Raw genomic sequence first — 19,869 nt, forward strand, 5'->3', positions numbered from 1 at the left:
ACCAGAGACCCTGTGTCTAAAAGAAGAAAAAGTAGGCCCTAATCTCCATCATGTGAGCTTAGGTCCCAACTTCTTTAATAAGACTCCTGTGGCACTTCTTTTAAAATAATTAAAATCTAGAATCAATAAATGGGGTGGACTCAAACTAAAAAGTTTCTTCTCAGCAAAAGAAACAACCTGTGAGGTGATTAGAGAGCCTACATCTTGGTAGCAAATCTTTACCCTTCACCCATCAGATACAGCACTAATCCCTAGGTATATAAAGAACTCAAAAAGCTAACTACCAAAAAAAAACCCCAAATAATCCAATCAATAAATGGGCCAAGGACATGAAGAGACACTTCCTCAGAAGATGATATACAATCAACCAACAAATATATGAAAAAAATGTTCATCATCACTAGCAACTAGAGAAATGCAAGTCAAAACCACTCTAAGATTTCATCTCACTCCAGTCAGAATGGTAGCTTTTATGAAAACAAACACCAATAAGTGTTGGCTAGGATGTGGGGAAAAAGGTACATTCGTACACTGCTGGTGGGACTGTAAATTGGTGCAGCCAATATGGAAAGCAGTACAGAGATTTCTTGGAAAATTAAGAATGGAACCACCATTTAACCCAGCTATCCCTCTCTTCAGTCTGTACAAAAGAACTTAAAAACAGCATACTACAGGGACACAGCCACATCAATGTTTATAGCAGCATAATTCACAATAGCTAAACTATGGAACAAACCTAGATGCCCTTCAATAGATTAATGGATAAAAAAAATGTGGCATATATACATGATAGAATATTACTTAGCAATAAAAGAGAATAAAATCATGGCATTTGCAGGTAAATGTTTTAGGTTAAAGAAGATAATGCTAAGTGAAGTTAGCCAATCTCCAAAAGCAAAAGCCGATGTTTTCTTTGCTATAAGTAGGTTGATTAATAGTGGGATAGGGAGAGGGAACATGGGAGAAACGGACGAACTCTAGATAGGGAGAGGGGTTGCAGGGGAAGAGAGGGTGTATGGGGTTATAAGTGATGGTGGAATGTGATGATCATTATTATCAAAAGTATAAGTATAGGGCTGGGATTATGGCTCAGTGGTAGCGCACTTGCCTTGTATATGTGAGGAACTGGGTTCGATTCTCAGCACCATATATAAATAAATAAAATAAAGATCTATCAACAACTAAGGGAAAAATAAAAATTAAATTTTTTTTTTTAAAAAGTACATGTATAAAGACACGAATTGGTGTGAATACACTTTGTATACAACTAGAAATATGAAAAATTGTGCTCTATATGTGTAATAAGAATTGTAATGCATTCCACTGTCATATATAATTAAAAAAATAAATAAGTCATATTATAAAAAAAGTTTCTTAAAATAGAAAAGAACATAAATATAAAAAATTTTGTAAAGATACATGATGTCTTTAAAATTCAGAATCTTTGTTCATTGAAAGATACCATTACCAGGGATGGGTCTGTAGCTCAGTGGTAGAGTGGTTGCTTGGCAGGAATGAGGCACTGGGTTCGATCCTCAGCACCAATAAAAACAAATAAAAAAAATAAAAGTCTATAGACAACTGAAAAAAAATTTTTTTTCAAAAGTAGAAAGATACCATTACTAAAGTGAAAAGATAAGTCATAGAGTAGAACAAGATATCTACAATATATACAATCAGCAACAGGCTAAAACAACTAATTTAGAAGAACTCTTACAAATGAATTTAAAAAAAAGATTTAAGAAAATGAGAAGAATTAATTATAATAGTGGATGCCCAAATGGCCAGCAAGCATATAAAATATGGGGAGGTTTGAATATCACTACTCATCACAAAAATGCAAATAAAGGCTACTTTCAATTAGTGCTACATATCCATCAGGTGAACTAACACAAAATATGAAACATTGGTGAAAATGTGGAGCAACTAGAATTCTTACACTGCTAGTGGTAGTACAAATGGACACGATTGTCTTAAAAACCTGTTTAGTAATGTCTATCCTTGTTGCCAGGAATTGCAGGGTCAGGTATAATACCAGAATAATTAATTTTTTTGCATGTTTATGCAAAAATATGGACAAGACTGTTCAAAGAACTAAGCAATGCTTCCTTCACAGTAGAATGGACAAAATAAAGTAGGGTATATTAATATGAGAATAAAAATAAACCTCTCATAAAAGTATCTCACAGACATACTTTTGAGTGAAAGCCAGATCTTGAAAAAAAATGTTCTTATTATGTAATTCCATTTATATGAGGTTCAAACAGACACAACTGATTTTTATTGATATAAGTCAACATAGTCATTATCTCTGCAAGGAGGGGACAGGGAAGATGCCTCTGGGGTCCTGGCAGTATTCTACATGTTGATCTGAGGGGTGGCTACATTGACATGTTAATTATAAAAACTCAATGATCTGTCCATTAATATTTGTACACTTTATATGCTACACTACAGCACAAAGATCTTATAAAGACAATTTACCTTGAACTTAAAAATATGAACCAAGGCTAAAATCCAATACCAGATTTCTATCAGTTTATGGCAATTTTAACTAATGTATTACTGTTTCAACAAGACAACTGTTGAAGTAAATATATAATCACTACTCTGAGGATTACATAAGCAAAACATGTATGGATGAGAATAAGCCACATAGGAGAATAATTTTCCAAATTCTAAATAATGATATTCAAAAGTACTGAAGCTTTTAGAATACAGACTAGAAGACCACAATATTGCTTATTCACATAAACTCCAATATAATGAGTAGACATCTTAATGAGGAAAATGATTTAACCAAGAACAAATATAGGCATATTTTACTCCTGAATAACCTCACCAAAGTATATATGAAGTACCCATTAAGTCTTACATGAATGTGTCCGAAAATGCATTTCCAGACTTGATTTTCCTTTAAAAATTTTCTTACAAACATCACATTGATGAAAGGTTGCTTTATATTTAAGAAAATAAAAATGTTTGCATTTTTCAATGTAATTTATACTAATAATGAAAATAAGTCCTAATTTTATAACTGTACATATAATTATCAAATGAATAAAGCATAGAACTCTACAGAAACATGAATACTTTTAAGTATGGAGCTTGTTGCTGGTTCTTATTCCTCCAGTTATATTCAAAAATCCATAAAAAGAAGCCTTTAGATTTTCAACTATTTTAAATCACGTTTTAATATCAGCTATTTAAATATACAAGAAAAAATTAATAGGACAAAAACAGATCAATAGTGGGCTAAAGGGAAGAGCAACTGAGTACAAAGGGTATAAATTCTGAGGTTATGGAAATAGTCTGTATTCTGATGGTAGTGATTATATGACTTACAGAACTATTCTCTAAAAAGAGAAAATTTCACTTTATGTAAATTAAAACATTAAAGAAACAAATACTGAGGCTGATTAGAAACTGCAGCAATCTCAAAATTCACATTCATCAAAAAGTTGACAATGCTCTCATCATTTCACTTCTTAATAAATATTTGATATTTGCACTTATAAATCAAATAAATTTCAAGGAATGAAATACTTGCCCCTCATTTTTATCATAGACATAAAACTATAAATTACCCAAAAGTTAACTTAGTGAGCAGCATACTATAGAGCCTAAGAGTATTTTTGAGTTAAATAATCTCAAATGTAAAATTTAATTGTGAGGACTAAGATATTTGCAAGAGTATTATTTAAGTCAAAGTCTATGTCTACCCCCTCTTACTCCTTCAATTCAGTGAAAATAAGTAGGAAAAAATATGCCTTGCTCAATTCTTTAAGATCTATAAAGAAGCTATGATAAACTAGAAAAAAAAATAGCTGATTAACCTATCCCTAATTAAACAAAAAGCTCTAACTCTTCCTCAATCAAGACTCAGCCTATGTAGTAATTATGAAAAATTTTACTTTTTCACTCACTTTTGCCACGCTTTCTCACCAAGGTGCACACTTTTGTAATGAACAGTGAGATGATCCCTATGACCAAAACATTTTCCACATTCTTCACATTGATGAGCCTTTTCACCTAAAAATAAAGTTCCAAATACTTTGATTATAGTATACATTTCAGTTTGTCCCCCCCCCCTAAATAAATGACCAAACAATAAGATCACATGTTAGGAAATAAACCAAGAAAGTAAAACCACCTATTATTCTGGGCTATTTCCTTTATATTACTTTCTTAAACATCTTTCCTAAGGGAATCTATATTTAATTTCATGAATGTAAATTCTTTATCCACTTGGAAAAGAAATTAATAGCATTCTGCTGTAGATTTCAAATCTTACCTTTCAATGTAAAAGAGCAAAATAAATGAAATTACTTTAAAACCCAGGATCTTTTTTAGTTGTTTATATAGATATATATGTCTAGATGTGAACACCTCAAATGAACATGCATTACATTGAAAAGAGGCTGTTTTACTATTTATAAAAAGGACCTGAACATTTTCAGATCTTTGTACTTTGCTTTTTTTTTTTTAAAGAAAGAGTGAGAGAGAGTGAGAAAGAGGGAGAGAGAGAGAGAATTTTAATATTTATTTTTTAGTATTTGGCGGACACAACATCTTTGTCTGTATGTGGTGCTGAGGTTCGAACCCGGGCCACACGCATGCCAGGCCAGCGCGCTACCGCTTCAGCCACATCTCCAGCCCCTGTACTTTTCTTTTGAAAGATTTTCATCTGTGGGATTTCTTACTTTTGCAATGAGCCAAAATGCAAATGTAATGAAAAATCCTAGGTGATTTCCTATTTTTACATTTAGCTACAAATACTTGGTCTTTAAAAATCACTATCTCAGCTGGGTGTGGTAGCGCACGTCTGTAATCCAGCGGCTAGGGAAGATGAGGCAGGAGGATCTTGAGTTCAAAGCCAGCCTTAGCAAAAGCGAGGCACTAAGCAACTCAGCAAGAACCTGTTTATAAATAAAAATACAAAAAAGGGCTGGGGATGCAGCTCTGTGGTCAAGTGCCCTGGTTCAATCCCCAATAGTAAAAAACTATAAAAAACTAAAAATTACAAAAAATTGAAAATGACTGCAATCTGCCTCACTGATATGATTTAAGAAAATAACTACTATTTGTTGTATACTTTATATTTTAAATTATGCTTATTAGAATAATCACCTGTTCTACTGTGCTCTTAGAGATGGCTCTTTCCCATTATTGTGCTCACATATTTGACTCTCTTAGAACTTCCTGAACATCAATCTAAGAGGAAAATATGAAAGAAATCCCCAGAATGTAAAAATTATAAATACAGTATAAAGATCTGAAATTGATCAGGATTATTAAAATACTCTTTTCCAAAGATGCTTTCAAAATTTAGTATAACATAAACAATTACAATCATTTTCCTTTAAAACACCAAAATTTTGCTAACTATTTCTTAAATACAATCAAAGTGGGAAATATTATCACAGTTTCTTCCATTAGGGATGTGACAATAGCAATAATTCCACATATCACCATGTTATGCAAATTCAAATTTTTTGAGAATTTGTTTAAAATTAAATTTTAAACTATACTTTGTAGTTACAAAGGGTGACCAAATATATGATTAAAATTTCAGGGAATGTCATAAAATTACTTCTCTTTTAGATACTTCTTTCAGAAAGGCTTTTAGAATCAGCATTAAAAAGGAGTAATCAATATACAACTAATTATTAAAACTACAGCTAATGTAAACATGATGTATTATGATGTTCTTTTTAGGTATTAAAAAATTCTGAAAATAGAAAAACAAAATATAGCCTACCTGAATGTATTTTTTGTGCTTTGTAAGGTGGTCAGGACGAATAAATGTTTATCCACATTCATGACACTCATATCTTTTGTCATCATGATGACTCGTAAGTGAAGCCTATAAAGAAAAAAAAAAGTGCAGACCACTGAAACAGATGACAAATACATGAAAATGAATACATAATGAAAAATGGGCTGTCTAACCAACCTCCTTCAGGTACTATTTGTCTTTTATCTGTGACTTTCAGAGCCTTTCTCAGTCTTCTGTTCATTGGCCCCAGGGTTCTATTCACCACTTCCAAAAAAGCATTTTAACATTTGCACATGCTTAAACCACTTTTGGATAATATTTCTTCCCAGCATGTTAGATCTTAAATCTATTTCATGAATCTACCAAATATCTGGGGTTGTTATCTGACTGGCCAAGTCTTAGAAACATCGAAAGGAGGAATATTACAGGAATAGAATCAGACAAATGGAATAACTGTACAAGTGACTAAACACATGATAATAATAATAATAGCAAATAACACAGCAAATAACTGAAGATTAGTACTATTCCAGAAGACAAGTGATACCACTTATAAATTGATAGTTCAGAATTTATTGTATTATAAAAAAACTCAACATTATGAAAATTACACTTTACCACTCTTTGCACTAGTTGAGGAAAATGGAACTCCTTTTATAGTCATTCAAACACAGATTATAAAGGTTTTGATTATTAAAATTGATTTAACTTGAATCCTTCTATCCCTGCAATCTATTATATATACATACAATGTGTGTGTATATATATAGACACACACACTCTTATCTTTTGTCACATATACAGTATACACATATATATACACATTTTATATATATATATATATATATATATATATATATATATATATATATATATATATATATATATATACATATACATATATATATCTCCTAGTAAAATGAAGAGCTTTCTCATTCAAGTTGCCAAAATAAGTGTTGATTCTACCATAACTAAAATAAGTAATCTAACTGGACTGGATCTAAAGGAAAAAAATCTGTCTAAATTTAAGAGAAAAATAATAAATGAAAGTGTAAACACTAAAGCCTTACGACTAAAATTCTAGAAACCATTCATTAAATTAAAATGATACAAGCATTTCCAAAAAGCAGTTATATATCTAGAAAAACATTTTCATAAACTTCAAATGTGGTCAGAGATTCATTCATAAAATTGAGAATTCTAGAGTTTTAAACTTGCCATGTTTTTATACTAAAGATATTCTTGTATAATTAAGAATGAAGAAATAGAGCTGGGAACGTAACTCAATGATATAGCATTTGCCTAGCATGCTCAAAGCCCTGGATTGGATCCTTAGTACTGCAAACAAAAACATAAGCAAAAACAAACAAACAAACAAACAAACAACACCAAATATGAAACAAAAAGGTTCCAAATAAATTCTCATTCAAGGAAAAATAAATAAATATTAAAATAATAACTTAGTAAAGCCTTTAGTAAATTTGGCAATGAGGAAACATTTAATAATATTCTTTATAAATCCTTTAAAATGCAAATAAATATTAAAAATTGTAGAGAACAGAAAGCTTTTTATACAATTTTACATATGTTTAGAAATATTCAACAAAAACATTATAAGAAATAAATAAAATGGAAATGTAATTGTATCTTACCTCACATAGGGAAAAATAGCTTTACTTACCTGTATGAGCTTCCATGACGAAAACTTTGTCCACAAATACTACAAAGATGAGGCTTTTCTCCACTATGGATTCTCAAATGTTCTTTCAAAGTAGTTCTGTGTTAAAAATACATAAATTTAAAGTTTTATTATATACCCAAGTATATACTACAAATTTCCAGAAAGATTAATAGAATAGTATACAAAGCCAGAGATATTATAGCAATTCTTTTTCCTACAATATTTTTACTCTCTACTGAACAGCAGTATACAAATATGCTTGTTATGTCTTTCTCATTAAACATAAATTAAAAACACTGATTGTGGCATTCTTTGTTATTGGTTGCTTACATATTTAACTGTATAACTTAAGCACACTTTGAAGAAGTGTAAGTAAAAAATGCTCAATTATCACTACTGAATTGCGTAAAACTTATGTGGATTTTAGTACAGAAGGTTGAAAATATTTAAGGAATTCAGTTTATGAGTTTTTCCTTCCAAATGTGTGCTCATTACTTGTTAGATGTTTTAAGGCAAAGAAAACAATACAGGTGTTACTGACTTTCAGGTGGTGATGTATAAAAGGAACCTATATAAAGGATATAATTTTTCCTCTTCCTAAGTCTTCCAGTTCCACTGACCTGGATGGGCTAGTGTGTAACCATTACAACTCCAAGTAAACCACAACCAGCAGTCCCTGAAATTCTAACATTCAGAATTTTCCCACATACTAATGTGCTAAGTAAACATGGACATGTTATTTAAAAGAGGAAAGGAAATGAAAAGCAAGTGAGACTTGCAGGCTTTTAGCTGTCAATACTAGTTTGTTTTTTAATTTCAGTCTCATTAAAAGGCTTAATATGAAATGAAAGTCAAGCTCCACCAGCAGATGGTGCACTTCTACAAGGACCACCAACACTTGACAAGTAACAGTTCCAGCACTGAGGAAAATACCCACCCCCCCAAAAATAATCAGACCCCTACCTTCTAAGTAGTTATAGTAAAAAGATAGAAGAATTATCTTTGGTTTTCTTTTGGCTTACTTTTTATTTTTACAGACATACTATTAGTAGAAAAATTAATTTATGCCCAAACAATAGTCTATATTTTTTCTATCTATAAATGATTTTATATAATGTACTATAATGATTTTACTATACCTCCATCATTTCCATCTATTGTTTTAAGAAAATGACATTTCTCACTGCTTTAAACTATGAAACTTTCACATCCTGAAGAGTGATAAAATTTATATGTACTGTTTAAAATAGCATTAAGTACATGTGCAGATTAAGACTTAAAGCTTCTCCTTAATCTCATTTTTTACTCCCTCCTCAGAAATAATTATTTCCTTTTTGTTGTTGTTTTATTCTGAGGATAGCCCCAAAATAACATTTCTGTGGAAGAAATTAAATATCCTTAATTAACATTAGCATACAGAAGTTCTAAAGAGAGTGAATAGAGGCAAGAAACCAGACCTCCTCTAGTATTCTGTTCTCCTAGTTAAAAGATAAAAATGCTAGCAAGTAATCTAACCAATGACAACCCTCAACAAGTCTTAGACCACACTAATACCAATATGGACTACACATTGCATATGTCACATATCTGACATTTTAGTATTTTCATGTACTATCCTCCTGTCAATGCCCTTTGCTTGTCTCCTATGTTAGAACTTTGTTTTCCTGTAGCCCTTGTCTTCACCTTTGTGAGATTATTCTTGCATTTTGGTAGTACAAACTCTGTCTTAGTTCATGAGAAATAGGACATTAAAAGCTATTTTTTTAACACCATGAAAACATGTCAAATTCTATTCTCAGGTGCAAATGTTTTCTTTTAAGAACTGTAGGTTGGGATTATTTTTTTTTCCAAATTTTCAAAGTACTATTACATCATCTTACTTCTAGTGTTGCTGTTGAGAAAAGTCCAAGTAATTCTATTCAATGTATGTGACCCTACCCAACGAAAAGCATATAAAAAGTTTCTCTTTGTCTCTGGTGCTCTGAAATATCAGTGATGTATATTTTCATCTAATGACCTAAGCATCTTCTGGGTCATTTCTATCTGGCAATTGATATTCTTCAGTTTAGGATATAATCTTGCATTATTAAAAATAAATTTCCAGCCCTCCATGTTATTTCTATTCTTTCTGAAATTCTTATTCAGATGCTAGATTTCCCTGATCCTCTAATGTTCTCATCTTTATTTTTTATATTTTTGTACCTTTTTTCCTTCACTACTTATCCTTTAGCTCTCCAATTGATATCTATACTCTGGCCATTGTGCTCTGAATTTCTAGGAGATTCTAGGTGATCCTTTCCTACAGTATCCTACCCTTATATAATGGATTCTGAATCTTCAACTAGGGAAACAATTAGTAATTGTTTACTTAAAAAAAAGTTTTCTTCTTTCTTCATAATCTGTTTCCTTACAGTCCTTTTCCCACCCCCTCTGTTTGTGCTGTAATCTATTTTCCATGTTAAAGTTTTTTCTCTATATCTTATAATCTTTGACTATCTGCTCATGATTCAGTGATAGGGACAAGATATTAGCAGAAGAATCCCTAGGGCTTACTCCTTTCAACATTCACAAGGCATTTAATCATATAACATTGTGACATATTCTAGTCCTACAATCCTCTTTTGGGAAAAGGGCTGATGCCCAGCAGAAATGGCACATTGGGTCTATGGAAAAGAATCTAATGATCTAACTTGAAAAACTTTCAAAGTATTTACTCTAGTGTTTTTGATCTGTCTCTCCTTCACTAGAGTTCCAGTGGTACTCAATACTCCTAGTTCCTATACCTTGTGTGGATTCTGTGACAAACTAGGCTTTTTCCATTTCCCATGGTCCTTTGGGATTTGTCTTTTCTTAGATGTACTAAGTCAGTTACAAGTGATTCACCTGCTATATAGCTTTCAAACCTGAGTTGCCATGTTATCTTTCTCTTCTCTTTGTAGCTTAATGTCTTTAAAAAGCAAACATAATGCCTTTAATATATTTTAGTGGGATTTCAAAAACAAATAAAATGTAAGTTAAATCAATCATCTAAACCTGCAAATCCTAGCTCCAAATCATTAGCTACAATATTTCATATAATTTCTTCTTTTTTCTTTATATTTTAAACTAAAGCAGTATTCAGGTATTTTGTGTCTTGAGTTACTCTACACTTCATAAGCCAAATTCATAATAATTATTTTTTACATAAAAGTGCTAAAATTTGTCTGTGTATGCAGATAAATCTTCACCTTTCTCGTACTGATATTCCACAAATAAAGCAAGTCCATTTTCTTTTTCCACCATGAGTACAATCTATGTGGCGTTTCAAATTTCCAGTGTCATTGAACTGACGTCCACATATATCACATGGAAAAGGACCTTAAAAAAAAGAAAGAAAAAGAAAGAATAGTATGCATTCAAAGAGAGATACTAAGTTAAATTTAGTAGGTGTGCTATACATTTATGCCTACCACTATCAGTGCATATGTTATAATATGTTACACTTATTGATTCATAGTTTTTTCTTCTTCTTTTTTAGATTGTTATTCCTGGAAAGCAAGTGACAATCATTTCCACAGTCCTAGAATCAAGTAGAGGGTTTGTTAAGTAATAGACATAATTAATGCTGAATGAACTAATGTATTAATAAATTAAAGTGGCCAGTTCCTAATTCCTAATTTGAAATCAAGCTGAACCAAATGAAAATGCCACCTACTAAATATCTGTGAAAAGTAGGTAATAAAAAAACTTTGAAAAGATAAAAAACTTTTTTTTTGGAGGGTTCACAATTTGGAAATACATTGCTGTTTCTAATAACAAGGTTTTAGTGATACTAAGTAGACTTAAAATGTTGTGGTACATTTCTATTTAGTCCTACAAAATTAAACCCAAATTTGCCATAGTAATATTGACCTTTGCTGGATTCTGAATTTCACCATGACTTTATCAAATATACAACTGGAGAGAATAAGTTCCACTCAATGGCAAGTTCAAAGGAAGATAAAGAATGTGAAAAGGGGGGCTGGGGTTGTGGCTCAGCAGTAGAACGCTCACCTAGCACATGCAGGGCACTGGGTTCGATCCTCAACACTACATAAAAATAAAATAAAGGTGTTATGTCCAACTACAACTAAAATAAAGTGTTTTTAAAAAGAATGTGAAAAGAAACACAAGAGTTACAACTCAAGAAAGCTGCATATTGGCTTTGAAATCTGGTACTTCACTTCCACATCATGCCATGCCTATTACCCCTTAAGTCCCAAGTTTTCAATTCTATGAACATATTAGTCAAATATTATTTCAAAGTTACCTTAAGTGGCATATTCGTTGATAAGTTTAAATTTTTATAGGTGTCCTACACCTATAAAATTGAAATCTTGGGACAAAATGGGTTAACATTTTTTCTCCTAATAAATGTCAACTCTTATTAAAAATCATATGAACTGGGGCTGGGGATGTGGCTCAAGTCGTAGTGCGCTCGCCTGGCATGCATGTGGCCCGGGTTCGATTCTTAGCACCAAATACAAACAAAGATGTTGTGTCCGCCAAGAACTAAATAAAAATAAATATTAAAATTCTCTCTCTCTCTCTCTCTCTCTCTCTCTCTCTCAAAAAAAAATTATATGAACTAACTAACCATATGTAAAATATTTGTTTGAGCACAGTGTTATAACATAGTGATTAATTTAATTGTTTGGCTATCCATTATATTGTAATTTAATTTGGAAGGGATAATATACCCAGATTCTAACACAAAGTTAATCATATATTTAGCAATTATTCAATAAAAATTTATTACAATGTACTTCCCTTGGATATTTTTCTCACTGAACTTTAGTTAGCAGGTTAGCTAAACCTTACTACTTCGTAAACTGGAATACCTCTCCTAAATATATGCTGAAACATGACAGAAAAATAACCTTTTGGTTTGGAGCTGTGGCTCACTTGCCTGGCATGTGTGAGGCACTGAGTTCGATTCTCAGCACCATGTATAAATAAATAAAATAAAGGTCTATCAACAACTAAAAAAGAAAAAAAGAAAGAAAAAGAAAAAAAATAACTTTTCAATAAGCCTGAAAATTTTTCTAGTTCAATCCCTTTATAGGAATTTCTGTAAACAACATTAACATCCGCCCAGTTTGACATATGCTTATGTACTAGGATGCTTTCATTGATGGGAAAGTAATTTTCACAAAACAATTACTTTAATTTGTAAGTTCTAATACTTAATAAATAATTGGTAGTGAAACTAAACTTGTATCTTAGAATATCCACCCATAGTACTTAAAATGTTTACTTACTCACTAAGTCATTTATTTAATAAATGTTGTAACAATCAGGAACAGGAAAAAGAGGCAGAAGCAAATATATTGATTATACAATTTACTAAGTTTTGCTAGGATGTTTCTACAAAAAAATATTAATAATTGTTTTTCATTTCAAAAAGAAAGAAAACCCAGAGAAAACTATTTTTCCTGGTACTAAAGTCTAAAAGAGTTTTTCACATACAACTTCTAATTATGAACATGTCTCCAACTACAAATTTAGTAACTACAAAAACTATTTCCATATGATGATTCCTTAGAATTTCTCAGATGAAATACTATTAAAGAACAATTTAGCAAAGGCAACTTGGAGAGGGTTAGGATAGAAAAAGAATTCTGTATAAACCAGCTTTGTGTACTAGAATCACAAAGATTAAGTATGCCTTATTGTATGATATACCATTGAAAGTATCTGAAGAGAGAGGAAGATTCTCTTTCTCAAGATAAAATATTTCAGGTACTTCAACAGTTTTTTTAATGACGTGACTTTAAGATCCTATATCACCAAAACTACCCTTCTCTATATTTGCCAATATACAAAACCAATTATACTATTAATATCCTAATTCTGAAAAACACATTTATTAACATAGTTTAACACTATACTGATTTTTGTCAGTCTATTTGTTTACACTGTGCCTTTGCCTAAAAAGCCTTTGCTATTAAGCCCATCTATAATATGAGGAATTTGGATCATGTACCACCACGTTATGTTTTTTCAAGACTCAATGAGTAAAAGATCATTCCCATGAGACTACCATTTTGTATTTATTCCTAATCTTATTTGTTTTGACCTATTTCATAATATCCAGAATTTTTTCCTTTCAGTATCAGACTTTGTACATGCCAGACAAGTACTGTGGCACTGAATGATATCCCAGCCCTTTTAAAAAAATTATTTTGAAAAATACAGGACATCATACTAAATTGCCTAGGCTGAACTTGAACTTGCAATCCTCCTACCTCAGTCTCTTGAGTAGTTGGAATTACAGTTATGTGCCACTACAACCAGCTTTATTTTTTAATATATTTTTTATTTTTAGGTATATTAAGTACCCCTGCCAGATTTATGCCATGTGTAAAACTATTTACCTGCATTGTTTTTATTTACTGTAAAGAATTCTTACTTACATTAGTAAAAACATTGAATAGGATAGGATAAAGGCCTCCCCCTGGGATGACAATAATTTGTTTTTGGGATTAACTGTCAAAAATTTATCAAACTATACCACCATCTAGATCATGGTCTCCACCTTGGTCATGGCATAAGGCAAAAAAAAATTCATCAAGTACATTATTTCATTTCACATATGCTAAGTTTACACTATTCCTTGAAAAATGAGTGTTTTATACAATAAAAATGGTTCACCCCAACCTATTCAATAATCAAAGAATGAATTATTGCCAGGCACAGTGGCATGTAACTGTAATTCAGCAGCTCGGGAGGTTGAAGCTGGGGGATCAAAGACAATTTGAGCAAATTGGTGAGGCCCTAAGCAACTTAATGAGACCCTGTTTCAAAATAAAAAATAAAAATGGCTAGGGATGTGGCTCAGTGGCTGGGTACAATCCATGGTACAAAAAACCCACAAAGTTGTTTATGACCTTGAACACATTTGCTACCAAAATAAAAACCATCACATTTACTAATGTGTGGGAACTGCAGCATATACAGTACTCCTCCAAATCAGTATAACTTTCTTTCATTAATTTAATATCCAAAATTCACTAATAGTGATTCAACAGTCTCCCCAAATGAAACAGGTAAAAAAATCTAACAAAATGAGTAGACATCTACATGATTTATGATGTAAAAAATCAAAGAACAACTAAATAAATGAAGATATAGTCCATGATCAGTGACAGGAAGACTTGATATTGTGCCAGTTCTTCACAATTTGACCCAAGAATTAATGCAATCCAATCAAAACCCAGCAAATTATTCTTTAAGTATCAAAAAATTCTCCTGATTATATATGTAGAGGGAAAAAAATCCAGAATAGTCAACACCATATTGAAGGAGAAGAACAAAGTTAGAAAACTTACTTCAAGACTTAACTATAAAGTCAAGGGAGTATGGTATTGGCAGATGAAAAGTCAATTACACAAACAGAACATAAAAGAGCCCAGAGTCACATAAATATGATCAACTGATATGACAAATAAATGAATGTTACACAACTGAGAAAACTGGTTACCATATGCATTTTTTTTAAATTAGTCTAGACATAAGCCTTAGAGTCTTTGCAAACATTAACTTGAAATGAATCATAGACCTAAATGTAAAATGTAAAACTATAAAAATTCTAAGACATAGTGGCAAAAACCTAGATGACTGTGGGTTTGACAACGGCTTTTAGACATGACACCAAAGGCAAATCCACCAAGGTGTTGATAAGCTGGATTTATTAAAATAAAAAATTTCTTCTGTGACAGAATAAAGACAAGCCACAGATTGGGAGGAAATACTTAAAAAAAATATTTCATAAAGGGCTATATATATCATCCAAAATATACAAAGAACTCTCAAAACTCAACAGTAAATAAAATAAAGGACCCTATCAAAAACTGGGCCAAAGGGCCAGAGATATGACTCAGTGGTAGAGTGCTTACCCAGCACATGTAAGGCACCACATAAAAATAAATAAATTAAAGGTATTGTGTTCATCTACAACTTAAAAAAATTTTTTTAAAAAATCGGGCCAAAGATCTAGTAGACATCCATCACACCAAAGGTATACACAAATCGCAAATAAACATAAAAAGATGCTTTACATCATAAGTATTAGGAACATAAATTAAAACAATGAGATAACACTAAACACCTATTACAATGGCCATAATTCAGAATACTGACAATACTAAATTCTGTTGTTATAGTTACCATTTAGAAAGTCCTCCAGAGGCTCATGTATTGAAAGATTGGTCCCAGTACAGCAGTGTTTAGCATTGGGGTTTTGGAATATGATCGGATCATGATTCAGTGGATGAGCCCATGAAAGGATTCCTAATTTGATGGCATTTTGGGAAGGTGGTGGAAACTGTAGGTGGTCCCTCACTGGGGGAAACACATCACTGGGGGTATGCCCTGGAAGGATATATCTTGTCCCCGGTCCCTTCCTCTCTCTGTTTCCCAATCGATATGTGGTGAGCAGCTTTGCTCTACCATTCCTTTCCACCATCATGTACTGCCTCACCACAGGCCTAAAACAATGGAGCCAGCTGAAAATGGGCTAAAACCTCTGAAACCGTAAGCCAAAATAACATTTTCCTTCTTTGGGTCTTTTTTTCCCCCAGATATTTTGTCACAACAATGAAAAGCTGACTAACAGATACCAAGGATGTGAAGCAACAGGAATTCTTTCATGGCTAGTGGAAATGTACAATGATACAGTCACTTGGGAAAAGAGATGATGGTGGTTCCTTACAAACCAAGTATAATCTTACCATTCAATACAGTACTTATGCTGCTAGGGATTTACCCAAAAGAATTGAAAACTTATGTCCACACAAAAATTTGCACACAGATATTAATAGCAACTTTTTTCATAACTACCAAAACTTGGATGTTCATAAATTATACAAATATACTACTTTGTTGGGCAATGATAATAACGGGGATGTTATGCATATGTGGTGGCAGGGGGCATAATGGGAAATAATTACTTTAAAAAAAAAGCCACTTTTAGAAGGAAAGAGTACTTCAATAGTCCCCTCCAACATGATATAATAATAATCAATAATTGCCATGGGTGCTTTAAAAAAAATTAACTTCCTTACCCAGATGGAACTTTTCCTGATGCTTCAACTGTGCAAACCTTGATTTAAAATGTTCTTCACAATAGGTACACTTAAAAGGTTTATCTTGAGAATGTAAAATCATATGTTTTTCCAAATGCGGCCTTCTTGTAAAAGATTTCTTACAAATCTAAATGAATGTACATAAAGTGCAAGGAAACCTTAATTAAAAACTAAAATACAAGGTCATAATGAGAAAAATATATATATTTTTTTTTTCAAGTAAGAAATTTCTACAAACAGAAAACTTACCAAAAGTACAATCAAATTATGTGAAGAAAAAAAATTTGGAGGAATTACTCCAAGGAATGATTTTGTATCAGCTATAAAGATAACTGAGTTTCAACTCCTTATATGTTTAATAGAGGTATAAAATAATTTTACTTAATTTTAGACAGTAATTTCTTAATTCAACATTTATTTTAAATCTTAATTTCAATATATAGTTTAAACAATTTATGTATCGGGAATAAAAAAGTTTTATCAGTGCTGCCATAAATTTGATTTGAAAAATGAACATGAAATCACAGAAAAATAATTTCAAAATTTTTCTCTTGAAGTGATCAGAAAGAAACACAACTCTTAAAGAAATGTAACATATATCAGAAATAGAAAAAGAGAAAGAGAGGCTGTTGCAACAACATGTAACATAAAGCACAAGGCTAATTCACAAAATATATTTAATTTTCACAATAATCCTATGAAGTAGACATAATTATCAATATCATCATTTTATAGCCACAGATGATGAACTTAGTAAGGGGAAGACATCATCTTATGTAGATTCAAATAACAAAATTCAATTTCTAGAAACAGAAGTCAGAGAAATGCTGAGAATACTGAGAATTTTGCTATGTATATAAATTGAATCTTTGTTATGAAGAAGAAAAAATAATAATACAACATATTAAACATATTAATCTAAATACTCAAAAAATATTTCAGGAGTGTAACAGAATAAATTTTCCTACAAATTCCTTGCCACTAAAAAATGAAGTCTAATTCCCCTCCCCTTAAATTTGCCCTGGCTGTATGACTCCTTGAATGATGATTTCTGTTGTGGAAGTTATGATATGTGACTTCTGAGGCTAGGCTCTAACTTTGTAGTTCTTACTAGGCTTCTCAAAACACACAGTATAATCAGTCTTAGAACCCAAATACTATACAAGAAGGAAGTTGATGTAATCTAATGAAAAAGAAGAGGAAGCTCTAGGTTATTGGTGCATTCCTGCTGAAATCCTAGTTGTCAGAAAACACCAAGCTGCCTACCAGGTGATTGAGTCACTTTGGAAATGGCCCCAAACCAAACCAGTCCAATCTCCACCTAAAAGCAATCACCTAAAAACAACTGAATGACTTCAAATGATACCATGTAAAACAGAAGAATTACCTAGCAAAGCTCTGCCCCAAATTTGGATTCCTGCCCCACAAAAAGGTAAGATACAACAAAATAGTTGTTTTAAGTACACTAAATTTTTAAGGTGCTTTATTATGTAGCAACAGATAACCACAAATGGGTGGGAGTCAGGGGGAAGCAACACTAACACTTCAACTCTGCAAAAATAATGTCACAGATGATATACCCAACTGTAAATACCTGGTATAGTGATTTCAGTATCAATAAAAACTAGGATTTCTAATCAGATCTACCACCCAAAACTAACTCACCAGGATTAATTTACAAAAACCACTAGACTAATTTTACAAAAAAGAAAGATACTAAAAGTGGGATAAGTTCAGTTATGTTACTTTAAAATCTAGCCTAGCATGAGCAACTCCCCCACACCCAAGGACCTGGGTTTGATTCTCAGAATTGCAAAACAAACAAACAAAAAACCTAATCACCTTTCTTTCCCAAAAGGCAACATTATATTTACTTTGTATTTCTAATACAAATTAAAAACCCTTACATCACATTTCCAACTTTCACTCTTAGTCTTCTTGATGGAAATAAATTCTTGTGCATTTTCAGCATGAAATTTACCAAAGAAAAATAAAAATTATTAGGAAAAGATGATACTAGTTAAGTCAATATGACATATAAATCCACTAACTGTAATTACAAGAATCAGGCACTGATTTTTTTCTTAAAGTGATAGGCATCTCTGGTAAGAATTTAGATTATCATCATGATTTTTTAACAAAGTTATTCTTAAACCTCAGTTTATGCAGAAATAAAAAAATAGCCATATTTTAAAAATATTCAGGAACCCTAGCAATTTATAAATAACCTGCAAAGTAACTGATTACACTTTTTTACTCCACATTTCAGTAAATTTATTTTTAGAGCTAATATACAATACAATATTAAATTTTTTCTCACAATCTTTCACACATTAAATATGTAAAGCAAATTCTTATAATTCTAAAACCACATATTTCTGAAGACATTCTTATCCAACCCCAAAACAGAAAACAACATAATCAAATGCTCTACCTTAAAACCTGTTACAGACTATATTCCTGTTTCAACATCAAAAAAAAAACTTATCTCAATACCATAAACAAAAAACATGGATGAATTAATATTTGCTCTTCTTAATCTGTAGTCTGCAAAATATTAAGCAATGAAAGAATTAGAGATAAGCATTTTCATAGATATTTTTAGTTGACTATTTTTAGTTTACTACATGCTTACATTAGAAAGCACCATATTGTATATAATAGAAGCAAAATAATACTGGCCTCTTAACATGCTTGGCTAAAGTCTTCTTGCTTGCATGAAGTTTATTACAATAAGGGCACTTGTGCTCCTTCTTATGAAATTCTGTTTCATTACTGTGCTTCTTTCTGTGAACAGTTAGGTTAGACTTTGTCGAATAACGCTGGTGACAAATATCACACTCAAAGGGCTTCTCACCTGTGTGTACACGGGTGTGGCTTTTGTATTTCCCTACCAAAAGAGAGAAATTAAAATTAAATTGAGCACATTTGCTACATTGTGAATGAAATCTGACAGTGGAATAAAACGTCATGATTTAGCAAAATTAAATATACACCCAAATCCTCAATTTCAGAAATTTAAATAATTCTCAGCCATTTTGCTAAAACATACCCTCCTGTTTATACATGTATATTAATAATCAACATCTACCACTTCTCCTACTGTGTTCAAGAAAGCCATAAAAAATTTAACCTTTTTGTATCCAAGTTAATAATACTTCATGGGGCTGTGAGAAGTAAATGAATTAATACACAGATAAAACTTAAAGCATTCTAGTATAAAGTAAGCACTATAACAATCTATTTTTATTATTATCATGTGGATTATATGGATTGCTAGTCACAGTATGGACAAGTAGGTATAC

General features: G+C 31.6%; 1 pseudogene; it reads right to left on the minus strand.

Moving 5' to 3' along the window:
- LOC143388181 (zinc finger and BTB domain-containing protein 41-like) overlaps nt 1-19,632 on the minus strand; it is a 30,458-nt pseudogene extending 10,826 nt beyond the window's left edge.
- Nucleotides 19,633-19,869: the final 237 nt, after the last annotated feature.

This window comes from Callospermophilus lateralis, unplaced genomic scaffold (assembly GCF_048772815.1).
Source record: "Callospermophilus lateralis isolate mCalLat2 unplaced genomic scaffold, mCalLat2.hap1 Scaffold_112, whole genome shotgun sequence".
Lineage (NCBI taxonomy): Eukaryota > Metazoa > Chordata > Mammalia > Rodentia > Sciuridae > Callospermophilus > Callospermophilus lateralis.